This window comes from Dama dama, chromosome 30, assembly GCF_033118175.1.
Source record: "Dama dama isolate Ldn47 chromosome 30, ASM3311817v1, whole genome shotgun sequence".
Classification (NCBI taxonomy): domain Eukaryota; kingdom Metazoa; phylum Chordata; class Mammalia; order Artiodactyla; family Cervidae; genus Dama; species Dama dama.
In genome coordinates this window covers 27817430-27841783 of record NC_083710.1, presented here as the reverse complement: position 1 = coordinate 27841783, position 24354 = coordinate 27817430, and the positions used below count along the sequence as shown (strand labels likewise).

At 39.0% G+C, this 24354-nt stretch overlaps 1 long non-coding RNA gene across 1 annotated transcript; it reads left to right on the top strand.

Moving 5' to 3' along the window:
* The first annotated feature begins 2052 nt into the window (after window positions 1–2052).
* On the top strand, window positions 2053–10200 carry LOC133049318 (uncharacterized). Its single transcript, XR_009691292.1, has 3 exons — window positions 2053–2215; window positions 2844–2975; window positions 10116–10200. It is a non-coding gene; the product is annotated as an uncharacterized LOC133049318 (long non-coding RNA).
* The last annotated feature ends 14154 nt before the right edge of the window (window positions 10201–24354 follow it).

Genomic DNA, 24354 nt, shown 5'->3' with positions numbered 1-24354 from the left:
CAGTTGTGTTTACTGAGTACACTGAGCCTCTTTTTTCTTCTCATGCTCCAAAAGACATTTATTTTTGTATGATTTATCTTTCTCTTTATTTTACTTCCTGACTCATTTCAGGTTCTTATTTCCATCTTATTCGCTTGTAATTTAGAGGGTTTTTATGGGAAATGATTTTGTTTAGATGTTAAGGATCATTCTGTCATCCATACCTTTCAGAGTCCCTGTCCCCGTGCTCAATGAGAGCTTGATTGGATCTTATCACATCTTGTCATATTCAGTTCACAGCCAAACTGAAAGGTTATTATTTTTCACCAGTAAGCAAAGGTAGATCTAAGTCTGATAACCACAAGGCAGTAATGACTACTGATTAAAAACAAACGTTGTCTAGATACAAACTTTCACAGAGTATGAGATTCGAATTTTAACTTGATGATGAAACATGTAGGAGGGATCATATTTTCACTAAACTGTGGGGATACCTCCCGTTTCACTTCTTCTTTCAGATGTCAAGGCATAGATAGAGTTAACACACATCCAGTTCTGGCAAGTGTCCCTCACTGCTGAAATGAAGCAGCAAAGGAAAACCATGTGTTGCTCTGTTGTGTTTTTCCTTTCACACAGGGCATGATGTTGACCATCTCTAGTCAGCACATCCATTGGTAACCACAGGGCAAAAGCATGCCCTTTTGGAAACCACTATTACCAATCTAACGTAAAGGGAATAATGCAATCTGTGTTAAGAAACAGGGGCATTGCCGGAATTCTGCTGCTTCTGTTTTATCAAGAGTAACTAAAGTCTCAATGTTACGTAGTGCCTAGCCAAGAGAATATCCACTCTCACCACCCCATATATGATATGGCAAATGTTCAGAACGCTTTGGGTGAAAGAAATCTGAACATCAGAAGTCAACAATTACCTGAAATAACTGCAGTTTCCCCAGATAAATAAGTCACACATTATCCTACAGTAAAAGTGTAATTCAAATACATTCTTGTTGCAAAGTGTTCCTGCTATGATGGTCCATCAGAGTTGACTCCCCACTGGCAATGTAGGGAAATCTGAGACTGAATCTGTGTTGCCCAATTGGATGGACTTTTAGGGGGGACTGGAATGGGCCAGAGAGGGTTCCAAGGACCAGGAGAGTTATATTAAGCTTGCTATAGGATTTTGTCTTGGGGCACTGAAATAATTCTGCAATGTGTGGCTAGTTTATTAAGAAAGCATACAGTGAAATAATAAATTCTAAAATATGTTTAGAGGCTTCTTTTCAATTTGAAAACCTTGGTATTAAGGTATAGAAGATGCAAGAGGAATTCAGAAGGAGAACTGGAAAGAAGATGGTAAGAAGTAAGTTATATGCTTTCCCTGGTGCCTCGTGGGAAGGAGAATTAATCTATCACTTATGTTCCTCTGAATGGAATTATTTTAATTTTTATTTTTATGCCACTGGTTTGCTTTATACAGTAGGTTTCTATTACCTTTATGTTGTACAAATAGTAGGTGATCAGTAATTGCTTATTGAGTAGGATGGAAAGGCTTTTATGAAAATAAGTTCTGATATCAATATATTAGCTATTAGATTATTAATAACATAGTTATATAAAAGTCTTCAATTCTAGACTGGTGAGGCATTATAATGTAGATTGAGTATCTTAAGATATAATGGTGGAATTTTGGAATTATAGAGAAACAGATCAAACTCAGAATACAGAAACCTCTCCAACATCATCACTGTAAATATTAATAGTCATCACTCTTTACTGAGATGCTCTCTGCAATTAATGCAACCCTTTTAATTTTAGACAGCTATAACTATTAATAAGCACTTTTGCGATGAAGCTGAAATCTACTCATATCTAGTGGGGTTTGATTGGAGAAGGACTGAGGTATTCAGTGGAGGATACAAACTTGGTTAATATGTATCAAGAGTAAAAGAGTTATTTAAATCTGGTCCAGAATGATAACACATAGACTTATGAAGATAGGTGTTAAAGCAAAATTAATAATATTCTGTTGTTACCTACTTTCTTAACAGTGCCTATAAATGGAAAATATATTGATTATTTTCAAGAACAATTTTGAAGTATGTGTTCCTGTGACCACAATTTTATCCATTGGAATCAATGGCTTCCATTCATCCTGATTCCTTCAGTGGTACAAATGGACAAATAATTGCATGAAAAAAGTTGTGAAAATGGAAAGGCATTAATATTTCAAAAGGTGACTGTTCTCTTCTGAAAGGAGTTAGATTTACTTTTTGTAAGAAGAATGATATATGTTCATATTTTAAAAAGAGGGTTCTTAAATCTTTCTTTTCAGAGTTTTAAATAATTGGGTCTTAAATGTAGCCATCCTGAGCATTCTATTTGGAACTTGTAAAAGTCCCATGGATGTCAACACATGCTAGCCCTCGACAAATATTTACATTCAGGATGAGTAATGCCATCAAAGAGGATCTTGAAAATGAGGACCAGATTGTACATCTAAATTACATGTAAATTTAGAGGTTGAAGAACATTCCAAGAGAAGGAACATTTAGGGTAAAAAAAAAAGCACTGCAACTTAAAATGCTGAGCTTAGCCCAGAAGTGTGATATTATAAGACATTATATAGTGGAAGGAAGTCCAAGCAACTACTTTAGCCAGCATCCTGGCTTTAAGGAAGCTAATAATGGAACTGTGGTTCATCAACAACTTGGTGTAGGGCAAGGGAAGGAGATAGTTCCAGAGAATGAGAAGAAAACATTGTCCAAGCTGTAGGGAAAAGATTTTAAAATCTTGAGAGCAATGCCATTCTCTCCTTTCAGAGAAGTCACCAAGGGTTAATCTCTTGCTTTCTCTCCACACAGGACCCTTATTCTTCTGTTTCATGAAAGGATCCTGCCCCTGTGTTGGCTACATAATTTTCTTAGCAGTCTGGAGGAAAATTGAAACCTTGGCATTTGTCTGACTTTCAGGGTTGCAGAGCTTTACCTGGAAATGTAAGTCATTACAGAAAAAGAAATGATTTATTATGCAAACAAAGAAAAATAATGTGTCTGAAAGAGATGTTTGTTTCTAACTATCAGGATGCTAATTTACTAGCAGTTTGCAAATTATCAGGTGGGTCGTTGTGAGACCTTGTAGCCTCTGGAGTCTGTGATGTGATTAAAGTATTGTGCTTATTATCACCAGCACGTGAAAAGTGTTAATCCCTCAGTGGTGTTCTACTCTTGGCGACCCCATGGACTGTGGTCTGCCAGACTTCTCCATGTCTATGGGATTCTCCAGGCGAGAGTACTAGAGTGGGTTGCCATTCCCTTCTCCAGGGAATTTTCCCAACCCAGGGATGGAACACGGGTCTCCTGCATTGCAGGCTGATTCTTTACTGTCTGAGACACTAGGGAAGCCCTATCACCAGCATGTAACCAACATTAAACTTATTCTGCACACTGTAGGATTGGACATGGCCTATGGATTCAACAAACCTAGATACTCAAGCCAAGAGCAGGTTTTTTAAAAATACAATATCCTTGGTATTGCATGATCTGGAGTGACCAATAACTGAATCGAATTATCCAATAATTTAAAATCCCATTTTGTTTTCTTTTTATTTTTTTGTGTGTGGAATCTTGATGTTTCTTGAGTACTACTTTTCTTTCCTATTGGCTCATTTGTAAAATACCAGTAATAGAACTTACTTGTAAAACACCCTAAAGCTTTGAAGCACCTTAGCTTAAAAGGAAGCTACACTTTCTTGAGGACCCAATTCTCAGTGTCCAAGCACCTTCACCAGTGAAGGGTGCAGCCTTTCTTGGTACCTGGATTTGCAGCCTTATAAACTGAAGTTCTGGCAAAGACTCCAGAGAGGTTACTTCCCTCAAATGAGAGAAAACGTTTTCTTAAAGTGATTGGATTATGCTGAACTCAGCCAACAGTAGAAGGAATTCAAATTAAGCCCAAAATTAAATTTTGCAATTTTTTCCTCATTAAAACATTCACACGGCCAAAATAAAATTGAACATTAGTGGCCAACTTAAAAGAGGTCAGAAGGGTGGTATTATAGGCGCAGATATTTGTGGCTAACTCCTTGTAAAGCCTATAAGAAGTGTCACCTCCCCAGCCATCCACCCAGTGTATTCCTTCCAGTGGATTTCTTCCTCTATAGATCTTTGCCCGTAGATCTTCAGGCATGCCCTGGCCAAACATATTTAAGATAATGAAATCATATTCCAAGAAAGATATGACTTAACCGGATCCCAAATAAAGCATTAAATGACATATCTTTAATGTTAATTCATTTAGAAATCAGTTGGCTTTCTGTGGTAAATGTGGACAGTGTGCTATCTTTTTTTAAAAATGCGCTTAGACCCTCATTTTCTTTAAAAATCTGTCAGTGACAGATTTCACTCCTATACTAAGTAACCAGTGTTTCACTATTTGTCCTTATTTAAGCTCCAAACTTTTGAAATTTTAAAATGGGAGTGTATTAGCAACACTTCTTATTACCAGTATTTACTTGTATTTCTCTGGAGACATCTAGTGGAGAAAGTGCAGTATAGGTTTCCAGAGCACAGATACATTTTGATTAAAATAATTAATATGAACTTGACATAAAAAATCTTAAATAATATATGTGCATTTCAGAATGCCAGGCAATTAAAGATTAGCAATGATCTCTTACATAAAATATTTTCAAGCTGATTTAGGTTGACTGCAATAAATGATGTCAAATCCAGATAAAAAGTGAAAAATCTGGTCTTGTGTTTGAAAGCATATGTCTGAAGAATGAATCACTTTGTTGTTTTAATCTGAGTTTTTGTTGTTGTGCTACACTGACATAGACTAGTGACAAGGATAAGGAATTGTGATGGACTTTTCTAGGTCAGTTAACTGATTGGAAATGATCAATTCTGCAGTTTATTTTCAACTATTGGTTCCTCCTCATGTTTCTTGCCTGCTTGATGCTGTTGACAGGTGCCTTTCATCTTTTCTCTCACTGAGATTTGGGCTAAGTCCTCGTTTCAGAGGCAGTTAAGACCCTAGTCATCATCTGTCTCCCACTTACAGATAACTTCTAATATCCTTTCAGATCAGATTGTGAGATGAAGGAATGGATAACTGCTGATGAAAGAACTCTGTAGATGTCCATCCCTTAAAGTGCTAGAATTTCAATGTCCTGTCTAGCATATGAATTCTCCTAAAAGAATGGTCTGAATTATGCTAACACCATCATTCACGATAATCTGTTTATCACCTCCTTTTGTCCCTCTGAGAAAGAAATATTCTCAGGCCTCATACTTAGCCCTCTGTCTGCTGATAGCTCCTGCATTTATTTGTCCAGGTTGACATTGTCCTCAAATCCTCAACTTCTGTGTCCAGTGTTTGTAATGCATTGTCTATATTCTCTTCCTCTCTCCATACCTGAGAAGTTTCTTGTACTTCTTCCAGGAAAACAACCAAAGTCGAGTTACTTCTCAGATCCCTTTCTCTCTCTTTTTTTAAGTATTCATTTATTTGTTTGGCTGTGTCACATCTTAGTTGCAGCAAGTGGGGTCTTCGTTGGGTCATGCGGGATCTTTCATTGTGACCAGTTGTAGTTCCTGGACTTTCTAGTCATGGTATGTGGGCTCAGTTGCTCTGAGGCATGTGGAATCTTAGCTATGCAACAGGGATTGGACCCGAGCCCCCTGCGTTGCAAGCAGAATTCTTAACCATTGGACCATGAGGGAAGTCCCTACTTCTCATTTTTCAACTATAATCTGTCTGCTAGCCTCAAAGATTGAGGCTGTTGTAAAATAAACTGATTTTCTCCACTTCTCCAGATATCAATCTTGAATGATAACTTTCTAATTGCAGAGATTGAGCATTTTTACTATTGGAGATTCTTCTTTCTCTCCCCCTATATCATGAGGTTTCCCACTTTCCTTGTTCAAATTTACTCAAAAATGTCACTTCTCTAAATGTGTGCATTGGAGAAGGTTTTTACTCACTACAATTCTCTTATGTGCAAACTAATCTTGGGGTACTGTGTGAGCATTGTGGGGGTACAGAAATGGAAAAGACCTCCTATTCTCCTTGTTTAAACAAATGTCCCAAATTCTTTTTTATTCTTGTTCCTAGAGATACCTGTACTTATGGAAAAAATGGAATTAGACAAGTCTTAGGACCTAAGATTATATCTACATGTACAACCTACACAAGGGTTTGGATATAATAGCCTCCCAGGATATAATGAACAGCAAAAAAAGATGACTATTAGAAAGAGTTCTGGAGAGAAAAGTCATTCAAGTGGACATAGAGATTAATTCTATGGTTTTTATTTGGATAAAAAAAAAAGGGCTTATAGTAGTTGATAGAAGCTTTTACCTTAAATGAGAAAAGAATTTTTGATTAAGTCTGCTTTTCATTTTCATAGACACACTCATACTTACACACTTTTTACCAGTAGCAAGTCATTTTCAGTTTAAGTAAGTGTGTGTGCTTAGTAGTGTCCAGACCCCATGGACTATAGCCCACCAGGCTCCTAGTCCACGGAATTTTTCAGGCAAAGTCTTAAATATGCATGTGTGTGTGTTTGTGCACCCTCAGTTGCTCAGTTGTGTCCTACTCTTTGTGGCCCCATGGACTGTAGCCCGCCAGGTTTCTCTGTCCATGGGATTCTCCAGGCAAGAATACTGGAGTGGGTTGCCACTCCTTCTCCAGGGGATCTTAAAAATAACAATAGTAGCTATTTATTATAGTGAATATGTTGATGTACATCAGCAGTGTTTGGAATTCACACACAAAGTACAATGTGGGAGAGAAACCTTACTTTGGGTGGGAGTTGATAGTGCTGGTACAGAAACTTTAATAGCCAAGCAGTAAAAAAAAAATAGAGGCTGTAAATTAATATTTCTTCAGTCTGAGAGTATTTCAGTCAGTCCAGCTCAGTCGCTCAGTTGTATCTGACTCCTTGCAACCCCATGGACTGCAGCACACCAAGCCTCCCTGTGCATCACCAACTCCCAGAGTTTACTCAAACTCATGTCCATTGAGTCAGTGATGCCATTCAATCATCTCATCCTCTGTCATCCTCTGCTCCTCCTGCCTTCAATCTTTCCCAGCATCAGGGTCTTTTCCAAGGAGTCAGTTCTTCGCTTCAGGTGGTCAAAGTATTGGAGTTTCAGCTTCAGCATCAGTCCTTCCAATGAATATTCAGGACTGATCTCCTTCAGGATGGACTGGTTGGATCTCCTTGCAGTCCAAGGGACTCTCAAGAGTCTTCTCCAACACCACAGTTCAAAAGCATCAATTCTTCAGCGCTCAGCTTTCTTTATAGTCCAACTCTCACATCCATACAGTATTTGGGGAATTTTAATTTTAAGACAGATTATGTTTTCAATTATATTTAAGCACCTATCAGCACATATTTTTACCATGCAGCAGTGACTTTTTCCCCAGCTTTTTTTTACACCTTTTCTCCCCTTAATCTTACAAGATTTATACCCAAAGGTTAATGGGTATAATGAATGAACAAATCATTTGCCCAAATTGACCCACATTTGGGGCATTTCTGCTTTGGCAAAACCCCAATTGAAGGGAGGGAGCTCAGTTAATTTCTCTGAGAGTTCCAGTTATCTAACTCTGCCCAACACACCGTTCTGAGCTTAGAGGGATAAAATAGCAGGGGACTTCTCTGGGTCCGGGGATTCTCACTGTGCACAATGAAGATCCATCCTGCTGTGCTGTTGGCAGCTTCAGCTGGGGAGGGCAGAATGGCTGGTCAGTGGCCGCCAGCTGCCACCCGAAACACCTCCTGCTGAAGGAGGCTCTATTGCCAAGATGGTGTCTTCACTTGGAGGTCAAGCACGTTGGCAAGGTGGGCTGGAAGGCTGAGCTCAGCTGGCACTGTCAGCTGGAGCATCTCCCCATGACTTCTCCAGTTTGTGGTGGCCTCAGAGTAGTTAGACTTTGTACACGATAGCTCCGTGATTCAACTAACATGCATGGTTTTTAATGAGCTGACTCTGAACACGTGTGACGATGTTCAGTCACAATAACAATGATTGAAAGTGTCACAAGCCAGTCCAAACATCAGAAGAGGGCTCATAGACAACACCCCTCAATGACAAGAGGATAAAAATACTTGTGGCAATGGGAGAATAGCATTAGGCCCTGGGACTTCTGGTAGACCTAGAAATGCCTACAGAATCCTCTAAACAGTGGTGAAATCAGATAATGTATGTGGAAGAACTATATACCTAGTAGCTTCATTTCCCATTTTATTTTTTGAAAATCATCAGAAAATCATCATGCTGATAGTGCTTTAACCTTCCATACTCCTGGATTACAGTTCTTTTTAGAATTTTGAAGCTTGGACTAAATAGCGTGTAAAACACCTATCCACCCAGGCAGGAAATGGCTTTGAACTTTCTGAAAGGACATGGGTTTTAATGATGGAAGAAAATTTAGAAAGTATTTTTGAAATCAAGATATCGAATTCTAAACTGGGTAACTTTAGTGTTTGTGTATCATATTGCAGATTTAACTACCCGAACTCTAGTGGTTGCAACCATTTTTTGCAACTGTAAAGGAGATAAATTTCCTTCAGAGTTTGTTCAGCCTCAACTAATTCCTTTGAGATTTTATTGACAAAATAACAAATCCAGGAGGTAGCAAATGAAAATATTTTGGCTATAATCACTAAAGTCCTAAGAATTGATTTTTAGCTTAACTATATATTCAATGCTGACCCTTTAAAAATGTGAGGGTTTTATAATTATATAGGGAAAAAATATTGTAACCTTTCTCCAGTTAACCTGGGCTGTAAAATACTGTTATATGAAATGTCTAGATTAGTGCTTATTGACCCTAACTGTACATTAGAATGAACTGAAGAGCTTTTAAAAAGGACAGATAGCCAGACTACCACCCTAGAAAATAAATAAATTAATATTCTCCCAAGAAATAATAATAAACAGCCAGAATTGGCAGCCACTGGTTCAGTTGTTCTGACACAAAGTGTACTAGTTGGATTTTGTTGTTATTCCTTTCAGCTTCTAATTAACTTAGCATATACAAATCACTTGAAGAGATGAAATATTTAGAACTCAATATTTTTTGAGATGAGTTCAAAATAAAGCAATTAGATGATTTTTAGGATTGCTTTTGATTCAGATAATATTATATCACCACACACACGGTTAAAATGGAGGAAGGTGAGATGGATCATGTCTGAGGTTTGACTATGGACTGGAAGTGATCCAAACTATCAAATATAAGGCAGAGAAGAAAATCTGAAAGGCTGAGTAGGAAAATTCTTGTTGGATATGTTCTCAGAGGCGGGCAGAGACACTCTTTCCTTCTCTTCCAAATTCTTCATCCTGCTAAAGTCATCCACTGTCTGATACAGCTTGAAACTTTATGTATATGAGAGTCTTTCTTTTTTTTTTTTTTTTTAACAAATTCATCTGTTAAGATACAGCTCTGAGAAACAGGAGTAAAACTTTGATTGTTCTTCTTTTAAAGATAAAAATGAGTTCAATTCTGCTGATTTTCAGATCCTGGTAAGAAAAATTAAGGAAAACTGTAAAGAAACATGACTGGCACCATGTTGACCCCTTAGCAAAGATTTTTCATTTTTCGTCTTTTATTCCTTTCCATAACTTTTGCATTGGCTCTTTCTTCTTTCATAAAAACTTATATGTTACTGTTAAAATTTTAAAGGAAATTTGAATATTAATGAAAGTAAAAAGAGTGAGAAATTAAAAACTTAAAGATGAGACAAAGGGAGAGACACTGCTGTATATTATATACTTTAAAGAGGCTACTACTTGGGGGTCAGATGGCCAGGGTGGAAACCTTTGTTATCTTGTCTTCAGCAATGAGATCATCGGAAAATTGCTTAGCATCTCTGTGCCTCAGTGTCCTTAGCTGACTAATCAGCTAATAATATCTGTCCTTTCCCCCACTCAGAGATGTTTTAGGAGTTATTTTTAAAGTAAGAGAGAGTTTTAAAGTAAATGTCCAAATAGAGTAAATTCTGTGCCTTTTCGAGGTTGATGGAAGTGAATAATACTCAAAAATGCCAATTCTGTTTTTATGTCTAGTGAGACCTTCAAGAGACAGTAAGAGATAATGTTTTTTTTTTTTTTTTTCAGCCCTTGACAGGCATGGTGATTGAGCTCAAGGAACTATCCTGCTGTAGCAATAAAAATATCAATAAAAATGCACAGAGTTATTTTTGTTTGAATTGGGGATCGTGTGTATTGGTATGATTTTTATATTGTACAGCAGGTGAGGAGGATTTAGAGTCAGAGGAATAAGACACTTCTGAGGGGGGGAAAACACATAGAAGCACTTACTCAACCTACTCAGATATTCAACTCAGGGGACATACAGGAAGAACCCAAGTATGAGGGAGAAAGTACAGGTCAAATGCACAAAAGACAAAGTACTAGATGAATAAGTTCACTATTAGGGTTGTATGGTCCCGGCATGATGACAGTGAGATGCTCAACTGAAGCGTTTTCAAAATGCAAAGTATACACATTAAAAAGAAGAAATATATATATATATATATATATATATATATATATATATTTATACACATTTAAGAAGGCTTCCCTGGTGGCTCAGTGGTAAAGAATCTGCCTGTCAATGCAGGAGACGTGGGTTCGATCTCTGAGTCGGGAAGATCCCCTGGAGAAGGAAAAGGCAACTGACTCCAGTATTCTTGTCTGGGAAATCCCATGGACACAGGAGCCATGGAGTCACAAAGACTCAGACATGACTGAGCAACTAACACTTTCCAGTATTCTTGCCTGGGAAATCCCCGTAGACAGAGGATTCTGATGGGCTACAGTCCACGGGGTTGCAAAGAGTCAGACACAACTTAGCGACTGAACAACACCCACAATATACATATAGAAATACTGTTCATTAATGCATCGGAAAGATATACAATAATTTACATATTTGCTTGTAAATAAATGTAAGCTGAGTTTTAAAGAATCCTTTTCAGTATTTCGTCTAAAAAGGCCCAAGATATTTTTTTGTGGATACATGGTTTGGTTTTTGGCTGCCAGGAGACATAAATAGTTGAGAATAACTGAAAAGTAAGGCACACCTGACAGGATTGCTATTCTGCTGATGTGCCCTGAAACAGCAGCTGGGCTTTGCATCCCTTTGGAACATGTGAAATGCACAGTCCAAAAAGGAACTTCTGATTGTTTGGCACAAGGACTTTGAGGGTAACGCTTTATATAACCTCATTATGACGGTTGCCTTCTATCGTAGCTTAAGAATTCTGTTTAAGGTCTTTGCAGGACTTATCTATATGCCACTGTATCATATCAAGAGAAAACGAATCCTGAGAGTGTGTCAAGATCTCTGTTGCTATTTCTGTTGGGGATCATGTTACCATAGAAATATATTCCCTGTGGCTTATAAAAGTCTTATTTTGCTTAAGTGCTATTTTTATTTTATTCAAAATGAAATAGAGATAAAAATTATAAAAATATTTCTCTTTAGCCTTCAGCCTTAATGGTAATTTCAGTTAAAAGGATAAAGGTAATCAATGCGTATCTCTTTTTAGCAATTTTCTTTTACCACTTGTTGGCTCCTTGGGCCAGCATCATCATTTAAAGGATCAGATGCATGGAAGTTAGTGCTGGTGTGTATTTTGTCTTCCTTTTTAAGTTTTGGCTTCCTGAGTGGCAGCAGGATCAATTCCACTACTCACATTTGGTCTAGAGTTCAAGACTGATGATTCCACACATGCACAAGAGGATATAAAGACATTTATCACTTACATAAGAAGGCTTTCTCTGGAAAGCAGGGCTGGCTTCCAAAAAGGCTCAACAGTGATTTGAGAGAGTAGGAAAGGGAGACTACTATTTTTTTTAAACCAGGAAGTCATTATAATTTTATATTTCAAATTTTTTCCACCTTGAAATTTTTTAATTTAAAAAATTTTATTATTGGAGCATAATGGCATTACAATGTTGTGTTACTTTCTGCTGGTTAAAGTTCATCCCACGTTCTGTTTTATTATTTTTTTTTAAAAAAAAACACATCCCACATAATGTTCCTCTTATTATTACAGAAACTCAATTCTTTGCTAATATATTTGTGTGGCAGTAAAAATGTACAATGTTTTGTTCTGCTTTATGTATGTGCACATTACAAATTTACACGAATTGTACTTTCCTACAGAGTGTGAAAGTGAAGTTGCTCAGTCATGTCCGACTCTTTACGACCCCATGGGCTGTAGCCTACGAGGGTCCCCCGTCCATGGGATTCTCCAGGCAAGAATGCTGGAGTGGGTTGCCATTTCCTTCTCCAGGGAATCTTCCCGACCCAGGGAGTGAACCCGCGTCTCCCGCGTTGCAGGCAGACGCTTTACTGACTGAGCCACCAGGGAAGCCCAAGGTCAAAAGTCTTCTTCAAAACATGTCTGAGCGGGTGGAAGTTTTAACTTTTTGCCGGGCAAAAGTGTGAAAAAGGGGAGAAGATGGTTCTTACAAACTGTAAAGCAATCAAGACTTTTGTGTGTTCAGATTTCCTACAGATGTGTATTTTTCACTCAATAACATGCTTTAAAATCGATCCATGTAGCTATGTGTAGATTTAGCTTGTTACTTCTGACAGACACGTAACATTCAGTCTTATAGGATATCATAGGTATCCATTCCCTTAGTGACAATATCTATAAATCTATTCTTTAGCCAATCCTTTTTTATAAAAATAATTTTTGCTTGTTTATTTTTGGCTGTGCTGGGGCTTCACTGATGCACAGGCTACTCGCTAGTTGTGGTGCTTCTAGCTGTTGTGCTCCACAACAAGAGAAGCCGTTGTGGGGCACAGGCTCAGTAGTTGTGGCTCATGGGCTTAGTTGATCCATGGCAAGTGGGATCTTCCCAGATCAGGACCAAACCCATGTTTCCTGAACTGACAGGCTGATTCTTTACCACTGAGCCACAGGGAAGCCCCTACACTCTTTTTATAATGTCCTAGGCTACCACTCTGTCCCCAAACCCTCAGTTGAAAGTAAACATGTTTTGTTCTCCAAGGATCTATCAGTGTGTGTGTGTGTGAGAGAGAGAGAGAAAGAGATTTTGGCATATTTCAACCTCTTTCTTGCTTCTGTGGCATCTGTAAGTTGAGTTCAGGCAAGATCCACCAGGCTATGTTCATTTATCATTTCTGCAACTCAAAGAACTTTCAAGCACTTGACTTCACTTGATGCTGGTAAGTCTGTAAGTCAAGTGCTATGATTAACTCTACTTTATTGCTAAGGCAACTAGCTCTTGGTGAATGTAAGTTAGAATAAGACCTAAATGATGGAGTTTGGAGTAATAGTTCAAGTCTTCTGATTTTTCACACTACTTTAGATGAGCCAGAATAAACCACTACCAACCAAATTGTGATTAGTGGGCCCCAGGTTGTGATAAACTTTTCACTAGATCCCTGGTGCTTAGTAACACCCAGAACAAATTCTACAAAGAGATGAAATACGAGTTATTGGTTGTTGTTTGGTTGGTGCTGGTGCCCAATCAGGTCTCACATACAGCAAGTTCTAAAATATAATATGCAATAATGTTCAAGCCTTTGCTGTAGGCTTGTAGCCCACCAGGCTCTTCTGTCCATGGATTTTCCAGGCAAGAATACTGGAGCAGGTTGCCATTTCCTTCTCCAGGGACTTAGGGATCTTTTCTTCTTGACTTGGGGATCATTTCCTTCATTTCTTTCTCGACTTTAGGGATCATTTCCTTTTCGACTTAGGGATCAAACCTGTGTCTCTTGCATCTCCTGCATAGGCAGGTGGACTCTTTACCACTGACGCCTCCTGGGCAGAATATAAATTCATTCTTAAGCTTTCTGAATTTGACTTGATATAAATGTCATGCCAATCATACATGGTATGATCTAAGAATGATTTTAAAATTAGAGTTATGAGCTCTTAGCCAAGTACGTCACCTCAGGTACTGAGCAACCCCAATCAGGTCTCATATACAGCAAAGTTCTAAAATATAACATGCAATAAGTATTAGGTTCCCTTCATATAATTCTTCAAGGCTGGTCATGTAGATGGGACTTAAAATGCTCGCTTAGGAAACTGGAAACTTGCATCCTAGAGTTGCTCCCATCTCTAACTTGCTGTGTAACCTTGTGAATATAATTTCACTTCACAGAACCTCAGTTAAAATTAGAGTGCTGGAGAGGATTTGAAAGTTTCCCTCCGACTTGGAAATTCTCCAGCTACAGTACATTGTATGTACCAACTCTTACATATTCCGCAAATAGGGAATTCCAAACAATAATTTGTATCTTCCTACATGTTGGTACAAGTTCAGAAGTGTGATTCTTCTTTATGTTTTTGACAACTAATTTTTATAAATATCAGCATCATCATGGAAGCTGGAGGTGAAGAAGTGTCATCTGCTTCTTCCTACAAGTCTGAGATTCCTTTCACTAGAAGCAACCTCACATTTAAGCTCTGGGTTCCCATCAGCTACCATGGACAAAAGAAAGCAGGGGTGAGAAGCTCAAAGCAGGTAGGATGTAAAAGAAGCATGACTAAGCATTTGTTTTTAACAGTAGAGAATGGGTGATGCTCTTCTATAACATCAAGCAGTTATTAATGTGAATTCTACCAGCTGTGACACTGGCAACTTTTTAACCTTTTACCCCTTGGTTTCATCACCTTTACATACCTACATGTATTATTTGGATGCACTTATTTATACTTGTTTATTTATTTATTTGGCTGCATTGAATCTCAGTTGGGGCATGCAGGATCTTTCACTGCCACACGCTGGCTGGGTAGTTGTGGGGCATGGGTTTATTCACTCAGCAATTCGTGGGATCTTAGTTCCACACCCAGGGATTGAACCCACGTCCCCTACATAGCAAGGCAGATTCTTAGCCACTGGACCACCAGAGAATTCCCTGGGTATATTTGATGTGAGCATTTTGGAAAGATCTGCAGAGTCTGAATCACATTTTGTTGCTTTTGTTATATTTAGTATTACTGTCTGCATACAGGGAATTTGTTGCTTTTGTTATATTTAGTATTACTGTCTGCATACAGGGAATTTCATGATACTGATGAACAAAGAGATTGGAAAACTCTTTAAAAGACTGCTGCACTAAACTTATGCATCACCCAAGTTTGTAGCCATTGCCAAACATTTCCCCACTGGGCAGAATTACCTCTGATCATCTCCCCTGAGCTGGGAGCCAGGCTGAGGGTACTCCCTGCCTGTGCCACAGACATGCATATATCAGTGTACAAACTCACAGTCAGATACATGTTCCAAGGTCAGTATCAGTTTGAAGTCATCCTTGGACCACTCTCTGTGATTGGAGTTCACTGTCCCTCCCACAATCCCGTAGAAGCAAAACGTTTAGGACCTGGACACAACATATTATGTCTCTTCTGTAAAAATTCCCTCAGAGATGCTCCTGCTTCTTGACAGGGGGTGAGAGGTTGGAAATAAATAGATTTCTATTGTAATAACCTGTGTTAGAAGAGTTAGAACTTGTGACAATTGCCATTATTTCTCTACTTGAGTCCAGTCAAAAGAGCCTTCTTATATAAGAAAGGCCATCATTTATCCTGAGAACTAGCAGGCTGAGTAGGTAAGAGGATGCTGGATAAGAGCAGAGAGGCATAAACAAAGGGCATCTGTGCCTCTATTTGTTATCTTCCAACCAGCCAACAACTAGTTCTCTTCAATAGCTGAAATCTTCCCGCAGAGGGTTTGGCAAGAATACAACAGTCATTGTATTTTAGATTCAGGTAAAGGCTGTGTGTCAAAAATTTCATGACAGAAATCTTAAAAATACAGCACTTCAAAAATGCAAACAAAAGCAGCATTTCTTAACTTTGCTCTCAAATCAAATTTTTACAGTAACCCTTTGTAAGACATCATGTCATGACAATAGACTCTCCCTTGACTCTGTGGTGAGGCACTGTGTCTCTCTTTTATTTTTTGTACACAGAGCCAGTTTTGCCTTCTGCAACTGTTGACTTTTCATCTGCTGCTATTATATGCATCACTTATCCAATAATCAGTTGATTGAAATCTTTATCAGAGCCTACAGTTATTATTGTTAGTGGTGACGTGAATCCATGAGACAACATGGAAGCTCAGGAAAAAAGACAGAACAAATACGAAAAGTGAGAGAAGGCATAGCTTGTTAAAAATCCCTGCACATTATTAATGGAAAACACAGTCATTCTTATGCATCTTTATTGAAAAGTGTACTTAATGCCACACCATCCTCCATTTTTTTGTTGCATAAATCACTTCTGGGGCTTATTTCTGGGAGCATTTCTCTAGACTCATGTGGTGAATCTACAAGTCAACATTCTATGGAGGCAGAAAGCAAAGAAAAAAAAAAATTTCTTCTTGTTTGTGTTTCTAAAGTGGTTGTGTGATAGCTTATCCAATGTGAGAGGTAACAATTACCATGATGGTGATCATATGTGTGCGGGATAATAGCTTACTAATCATAATTTCCTCATAACTTTATTTTTAGTGTAATATTAATATGTAAATGCCAACAATGTAACTCCAGCTAACAGAAGCATGGAGACTTGTGAATAAGAAGGAGCACCTTCTCCCTCATTTACCATGACTGTAAGAATCAGCCCAAATACAGTTTTCTAAAAATCTGCCTTTCTTTTTACTGTCAAAAATGGTGATAGAATCAGAAGAGCATGGGCTTTGGGTTTACAAATAACTGAGTTCAAATCTCAACTCCACTACCTTTTCATTAGGAGTCGCATGGAAAGATCATAAAAACTCTATGATCATCAATTTTTGAGTAATATTATGGGGATGAGTTAATCACATCTAATTATTGTGACAATGATGAGATGAAGTGTTTATCCCATGAAGTATTGATTTTTCTTCTACTTTCTCTTTCTCCTCCTCCCCCTCCTTCTCTGCCTCCTCTTCCTCCTTCTCTTTGAAGTGAGGTGCATATATTAAGATATTCCCCAAATATACATTTGACACAGAGTGCTAAACTTTCTCAATCTCTTCTTCCTGCAAAACTTATTCATTAACAATCTTTATGAGTTACATTAATATGAAATAGGTGTGAAAATATCTTGGAATAAGTAGTGTCCAAAAATAGATTTCTTACTTTCATTTTTTTTGTTAAATTGTGCAGCAAGGGAATGGCGGCTGAGTGGTGCAGGAGCAACTGTGAGGAGATACCCCATGTCCAAGAACAAAGGAGAAGCTCCAACAAGATGGTAAGAGGGGCAAAATCGTGTTTAGAATCAAACCCCATACCCACCAGAGTTGCTCAGAGGGCTCAAACAAATCTTGTGTGCACCAGGGCCCAGAGACCCACAGAGACTGAGACAGAACTGTGTCTGAGTGTCTCCTGAGGAGGTACGGGTCAGCAGTGGGCTGCTGCAGGGGCAGGGGCTCTGGGTGCAGCAGACCTGGGTATGGCATAAGCCCTCTTGGAGGAGGTCTCCATTAACCCCACCACAGAGTCACCAGAACTTACACAGGACTAGGGAAATAAACTCTTGGCAGGCACAAACAGAACCTTGTGCACACGAGGACCAGGAGAAAGGAGCAGTGACCCCACAAAAGACTGACCCAGACTTGCCCATGAGTGTCCAGGAGTCTCTAGCAGAAGCATGGGTCAGTGGTGGCCTGCTGCAGGGCTGGGGGTACTGAGTGTAGCAGTGTGTGCATGGGACTTTTTGAAGGAGGTCAGCATTATCTTCATTACCTCCACCATAGTTTGGCCCCAGGTAAATACCAGGGAGGGAACACAGCCCCACCCAGAAAATTGGATTCAAGATTTACTGAACATGGCCCCGCCCATGAGAACAAGATCCAGTTTCCCTCTCAGTCATTCTCTCCCATCAGGAAGCTTCCATAAGCTTCTTAGCCTTCTCCATCAGAGGGCAGACAGACTGAAAACCACAATCACAGGAAACTAACCAATCTGATCACATGAACCACAGTCTTGTCTAACTCAATGAAACTATGAGCCATGCCATGTAGGGACACCCAAGACGGATGGGTCATGGTGGAGAGGTCTGACAAAGTGTGGTCCACTGGAGAAGGGAATGGCAAACCACTTCAGTATTCTTGCCTTGAGAACCCCATGAACAGTATGAAAAGGCAAAAAGATAGGATACCGAAAGAGGAACTAACCAGGTTGGTAGGTGCTCAAAATGCTACTGGAGAGCAATGGAGAAATAACTCCAGAAAGAATGAAGAGACAGAGCCAAAGCAAAAACAACACCCAGTTGTGGGTGTGACTGGTGATGGACGTAAAGTCCGATGCAGTAAAGAGCAATATTGCATAGGAACCTGGAAACTCAGGTCCATGAATCAAGGCAAATTGGAAGTGGGCAAACAGGAGATGGCAAGAGTGACCATCAACATTTTAGGAATCAGCGAACTAAAATGGACTGGAATGGGTGAATTTAACTCAGATGACCGTTATATCTAATACTGTGGGCAAGAATCCCTTAGAAGAAATGGAGTAGCCATCATAGTCAACAAGAGTCCGAAATGCAGTACTTGGATGCAGTCTCAAAAATGATACAATGATCTCTGTTCATTTCCAAGGGAAACCATTCAATATCACAGTAATCCAAGTCTATGCCCCAACCAGTAAGCTGGAGAAGCTGAAGTTGAACAGTTCTATAAAGACCTACATGACCTTCTAGAACTAACACCCAAAAAAGATGTCCTTTTCATTATAGGGGACTGGAATGAAAAAGTAGGAAATACTGGAATACTGGAATACTCAAGAAATACCTGGAGTAACGGGCAAATTTGGCCTTGAAGTACAGAATGAAGCAGGGCAAAGGCTAACAGAGTTTTGCCAAGAGAACACACTGGTCATAGCAAACACACTCTTCCAACAGCACAAGAGAAGACTCTACACATGGACATCACCAGATGGTCAACACTGAAATCAGATTGATTATGTTCTTTGCAGCCAAAGATGTAGAAGCTCTACACAGTCAGCAAAACAAGACCAGGAGCTGACTGTGGCTCAGGTCATGAACTACTTATTGCCAAATTCAGACTTAAATTGAAGAAAGTAGGGAAAACCACTAGACCATTCAGGTATGACCTAAATCAAACCCCTTATGATTATACAGTGGAAGTGAAAAATAGATTCAAGGGGTTAGATCTGATAGACAGAGTGCCTGAAGAACCATGGATGGAGGTTCGTGACATTGTACAGTAGGCAAGGATCAAAACAATTCCCAAGGGAAAAAAATGCAAAAAGGCAAAATGATTGTCTGCAGAGGCCTTACAAATAGCTGTGAATAGAAGAGATGCAAAAGGCAAGGAGAAAAGGAAAGATATTCCCATTTGAATGCAGAGTTCCAAAGAATAGCAAGGAGAGATAAGAAAGTCTTCCTCAGAGATCAGTGTAAAGAAATAGAGGAAAACAATAGACTGGGAAAGTCTAGAGATCTTTTCAAGAAACTTAGAGATACCAAGGGAACATTTCATGCAAAGATGGGCACAATAAAGGACAGAAATGGTATGGATCTAACAGAAGCAGAAGATATTAAGAAGAGGTGGCAAGGATACGCGGAAGAACTATACAAAAAAGATCTTCACGACCCAGATAATCATGATAGTATGATCACCAACCTAGAGTGAGATATCCTGGAATGTGAAGTCAAGTGGGCTGAGGAAGGATCACTATGAACAAAGCTAGTGGAGGTGTTGGAATTCCAGTTGAGCTATTTCAAATTCTAAAAGATGATGCTGTGAAAGTGCTGTACTCAATATGCCAGCAAATTTGGAAAATTCAGCAGTAGCCACAGGACTGGAAAAGGTCAGTTTTCATTCCAATGCCAAAGAAAGGCAATGCCAAAGAATGCTGAAACTACAGCACAATTGCACTCATCTTACATGCTAGTGAAGTAATGCTCAAAATTCTCCAAGCCAGGCTTCAACAATACGTGAACCATGAACTTCCAGATGTTTAAGCTGGATTAGAAAAGGCAGAGGAACCAGAGATCAAATTGCCAACATCCGTTGGATCATCGAAAAAGGAAGAGAGTTCCAGAAAAACATTTACTTCTGCTTTATCGACTATGCCAAAGCCTTTGACTGTGTGGATCACAACAAACTCTGGAAAATTCTTAAAGAGATGGGAATACCAGAGCACCTGACTTGCCTCTTGAGAAATCATATGCAGGTCAGGAAGCAACAGCTAGAAGTGGACATGGAAAAACAGACTGGTTCCAAATAGGGAAAGCAGTACATCAAGGCTGTATATTGTCACCCTGCTTATTCAACTTATATGCAGAGTGCATCATGAGAAATGCTGAGCTGGAGGAAGCACAAACTTGAATCAAGATTGCAAGGAGAAGTATCAACAACCTCAGATATGCCGATGACACCACCCTTATGACAGAAAGCAAAGAGGAACTGAAGAGCCTCTTGATGAAAGTGACAGAGGAGAGTGAAAAAGTTGTCTTAAAACTCAACATTCAGAAAACTAAGATCATGGCATCTGGTCCCATCTCTTCATGGCAAATAAATAGGGAAACAGTGACAGACTTCACTTTTTTGGGCTCCAAAATCACTGCAGATGGTGCCTGCAGCCATGAAAGTAAAATACCCTTGCTCCTTGGAAGAAAAGTTATGACCAACCTACACAGCATATTAAAATCAGAGACATTACTTTACCAACAAAGGTGTGTCTAGTCAAAGCTATGGTTTTTCCAGTAGTCATGTATGTTTGTGAGAGTTGGACAATAAAGAAAGCTGAGCACTGAAGAATTGATGCTCTTGAACTGTGGTGTTGGAGAAGACTCTTGAGAGTCCCTTGGACTACAAGGAGATCAAACCAGTCAATCCTACAGGAGATCAGTCCTGAATAATCACTGGCAAGACTGATGTTGAAGCTGAAACTCCAATGCTTTGGCCACCTGATATGAAGAACTGACTCATTTGAAAGGACTCTGATGCTGGGAAAGATTGAGGGCGGGAGGGGAAGTGGACAACAGAGGATGACATGGTTGGATGCCATCACTGACTCAATGGACATGAGTTTGACTAAACTCCGGGAGTTGACGATGGACAGGGAGGCTTGGCGTGCTGCAGTCCATGGGATCGCAAAGAGTTGGAGACTACTGAGCAACTGAACTGAACTGAAGTGACTGTAAAAATGGTGATTTTAGAAAACCATTGAGTGTTTATGCATTTGACCCTTTCTACTTCTTTGACTTATTGATAGAGATAATTAGGGCAGTTGGTAAACTTGGCAGTATGAAGGAATATTTCAAACTTTATTATAAAATATTTATTAGGTATATTCATATATCCTAAACACTATTCTAGGTACCAGAAATAGAGTGAACCAGATGGATAAAGCTCCTGCCTCATGGAGTGGTGTTTTAGAGATAATGAGGCAGAAAATACACAGAGAAACAACACATAAATTAATGGCTAGGAAAAAGTTCAGTTAGTCTAGTGATTTTTTTAAACTATTATAAAAATTGAGAGCTAGAAAATAACATAAAACTTGTGCTGGATCCATTAATATCTTTTGAATAATTTTATGTCACTGTCTTAATGAATCTTTTTTTCTTTCCTAGTTTTTAGCAATAATTTTTAAGGCACTACAAATGATGATTTCAGTTAATGTTTTCAGTCAACAAATCAATAAATCCAGTACTCTTGCCTGGAAAATCCCATGGACAGAGATGCCTGGTGGGCTTCAGTCCATGGGGTCGCAAAGAGTTGGACACGACTGAGCGACTTCACTTCAATCACTTCATGCTTTGTAACTGGAGAAGGAAATGGCACCCCACTCCAAGTATTCTCGCCTGGAGAATCCCACGGACAGAGGAGCCTGGAGGGCCATGGTCCATGGGGTCATAGAGAGTCAGACATGACTGAAGTGACTGAGCATGCACTACTATTTAGGACTCCTGGTTAGACTCTGTAAAATTTTTTTGATTAAAAAATATTTTTAATAGAAGTAGAGTTAATTTGATAGTGGTGGTTTAGTCGCTAAGTCATGTCCAACTCTTATGACCCCATGGACTGTAGCCTGCCAGGCTGATCTGTCCATGAGATTCTCCAGGCAAGAAGGGTACAGCAAAGTGATTCAGCTATATATATATAGACTCTTAATAAAGCCTATTACATGCCTGCTCACCTACCTGAGCTCAGATTCTCTCAGAAACACAACTAATCAAAGCAGAGACTGCTTTTTCCCAGGAAGTATAGTAATAGGAGTAGTGTCTCTACTTTCTTCCCAAATCCACCAGGAATTTAGAAAAATCTATTATTTAAGGAAAGATTTCAACACACTGGAGCCACCCTATTTTTTTTTATCATTGTTATAGAGTTAACTTCCTTTCATGTTTTTCCTCCCAGTCATCTCTTCTCTCCCATAATTTTTCCCTCAAGCTTTTCTATTTTAAATTCTGGAACAAATATTTCTTCATTTATTTCATGGGCAATAAATGAGTTTAAAATAATCATCCACTACTTTAAACACAATTTCCACTAATTTTCACCTCCTGAATCCTTGGTTCTCACCTGAGGAAACCACTTCCGTGTGTAGCCCTGTTGTGCAGATATGAGTCATACTCAACGTTCCATGTCTCTTGAGAGCAGGAAGCTGGGAGTGTGAATCCTTTTCAATTTTTAACACACCTTTCAGAGTATTTCTCCTCTACTCCATGAATCTCATGTTAACTTCCTTCATGTACGCTATTCTTCATTCCTGTTCCCAGAGGAATTCTATCTTTATGTTACTTGACCCCTTGAAGCTCTTGACAATGACTTTCCACTGTCTTTCTGGCTATGACATTTAGGTTGTTCAGTTATTTCTCTTTATTCTGTTCATCCCTTGAACTGTTCATCTGCCCAGGCCAGAGATGTGAGCATGCTTCTTGAATTCTTCATGTTTCTCATCACCACTTTGGGTCGGTCTTTAAAAACCAAAACAAACAAAAAACAGGGTAGACATAGGTTTTGTTTGCATATACATTTTGTTTTTTCAGTAAATTTCAAAATCTGGTCTAAGCCCATGTGGATAACATCTGTGATCCTTTTACTTTCCTTGTTTAGTAACTTAGGTCTTCAATGTAACGTGTAAAATGAGCTTTGGCAACAATAATAATAATAACCATGGGCGATAGAATAATAAATATGCCCAGTGATACAGACAAAATACGTACCTGGGAAAGACCAGCTGGGTGTCTTCCACCAGGAGATCTCTCAAGCTGGCCTCACTTTTAACTGTTGTTGTTGTTCAATAGCTAAGTCATGTCCGATTCTTTGCCATCCTACAGACTGCAGCACACCAGGCTTCCCCGTCCTTCACTACCTCCTGAAATTTGCTCAAACTCATATCCATTGAGTCAGTGATGCTGTCACTTTAATTAATTTGTCATAATTCAGTATCTGGCTCTTTTTCTGCAGTGTCTGAAATCTAATTTGTCTGCACCTATAGTTGTGGTCCCAACCCTCACAGACTCAGGTAACTCAAGTTCAGGAGTTTGCTTTCTACAATCAAGGTGCCTGTGTCTTATTTGCGTGGTTATAGCTGTCATATGAACTGGACACAGGATTCAATGTTGGTAGTGCACTTGCCCCATGATTAAAGCCACAAGGGGACATCACTAGGATTGGAAAGAAAAGTGTGGGGCTTTGTATCAGAGGCATAGGGAACATACCTTCTTTCATGTATCTCCACACTGGATCAGCTTTATCCTTGGGACCTGAATAATCCCAATCATTAGCCCAATGGGCTAAGATTCCCTCTTTTCCAGGGTGATATATGATGAGAAATGCCAGACAGACTGCTCTGACGCTCCTTTCTCTTCTCTATGGCATTTCTCCAGATGGAGCCTCTTATACCCACTCTGGCAAACACTCCTTTATTTTGCCATGTTAATAAATTAGACCAGGTTGCAATGAAGTCTTCTTGGCCTGTAGCAGTTCCTTAGGGTGATTTACATAGTTTTCCTTTGATCTGAGTCATATGACAGGAAACTTACATACCACTTAATCCTCAATCCTTTGGGATTCCTTAGTGTTACTCTTATGTAATGAAAAGAAAATCATGCACACAGAGCTTTTCATACTTGATAAAATGCTTTTTGTTTCTTTTTCCAGTTTTTAGATCATAATTATAACTTGAGCTCAGTTGAGAAGAAGTTGTTATTTTCTCATTTTACAAGTGAGCCAATAAAGACATTAGGATAAAGCTGGAAATTGAACTTGTTTTCAAGTATAATAGCCAAAGCAGAGAATTCTGGCCAACTGATTTGAATGGAGGATGGGTTTGGCTATCTTCATCTGTTAAACATGATTATAACCAGATTCCCACTCAGTTTAGTGGGTGTATGTACACACA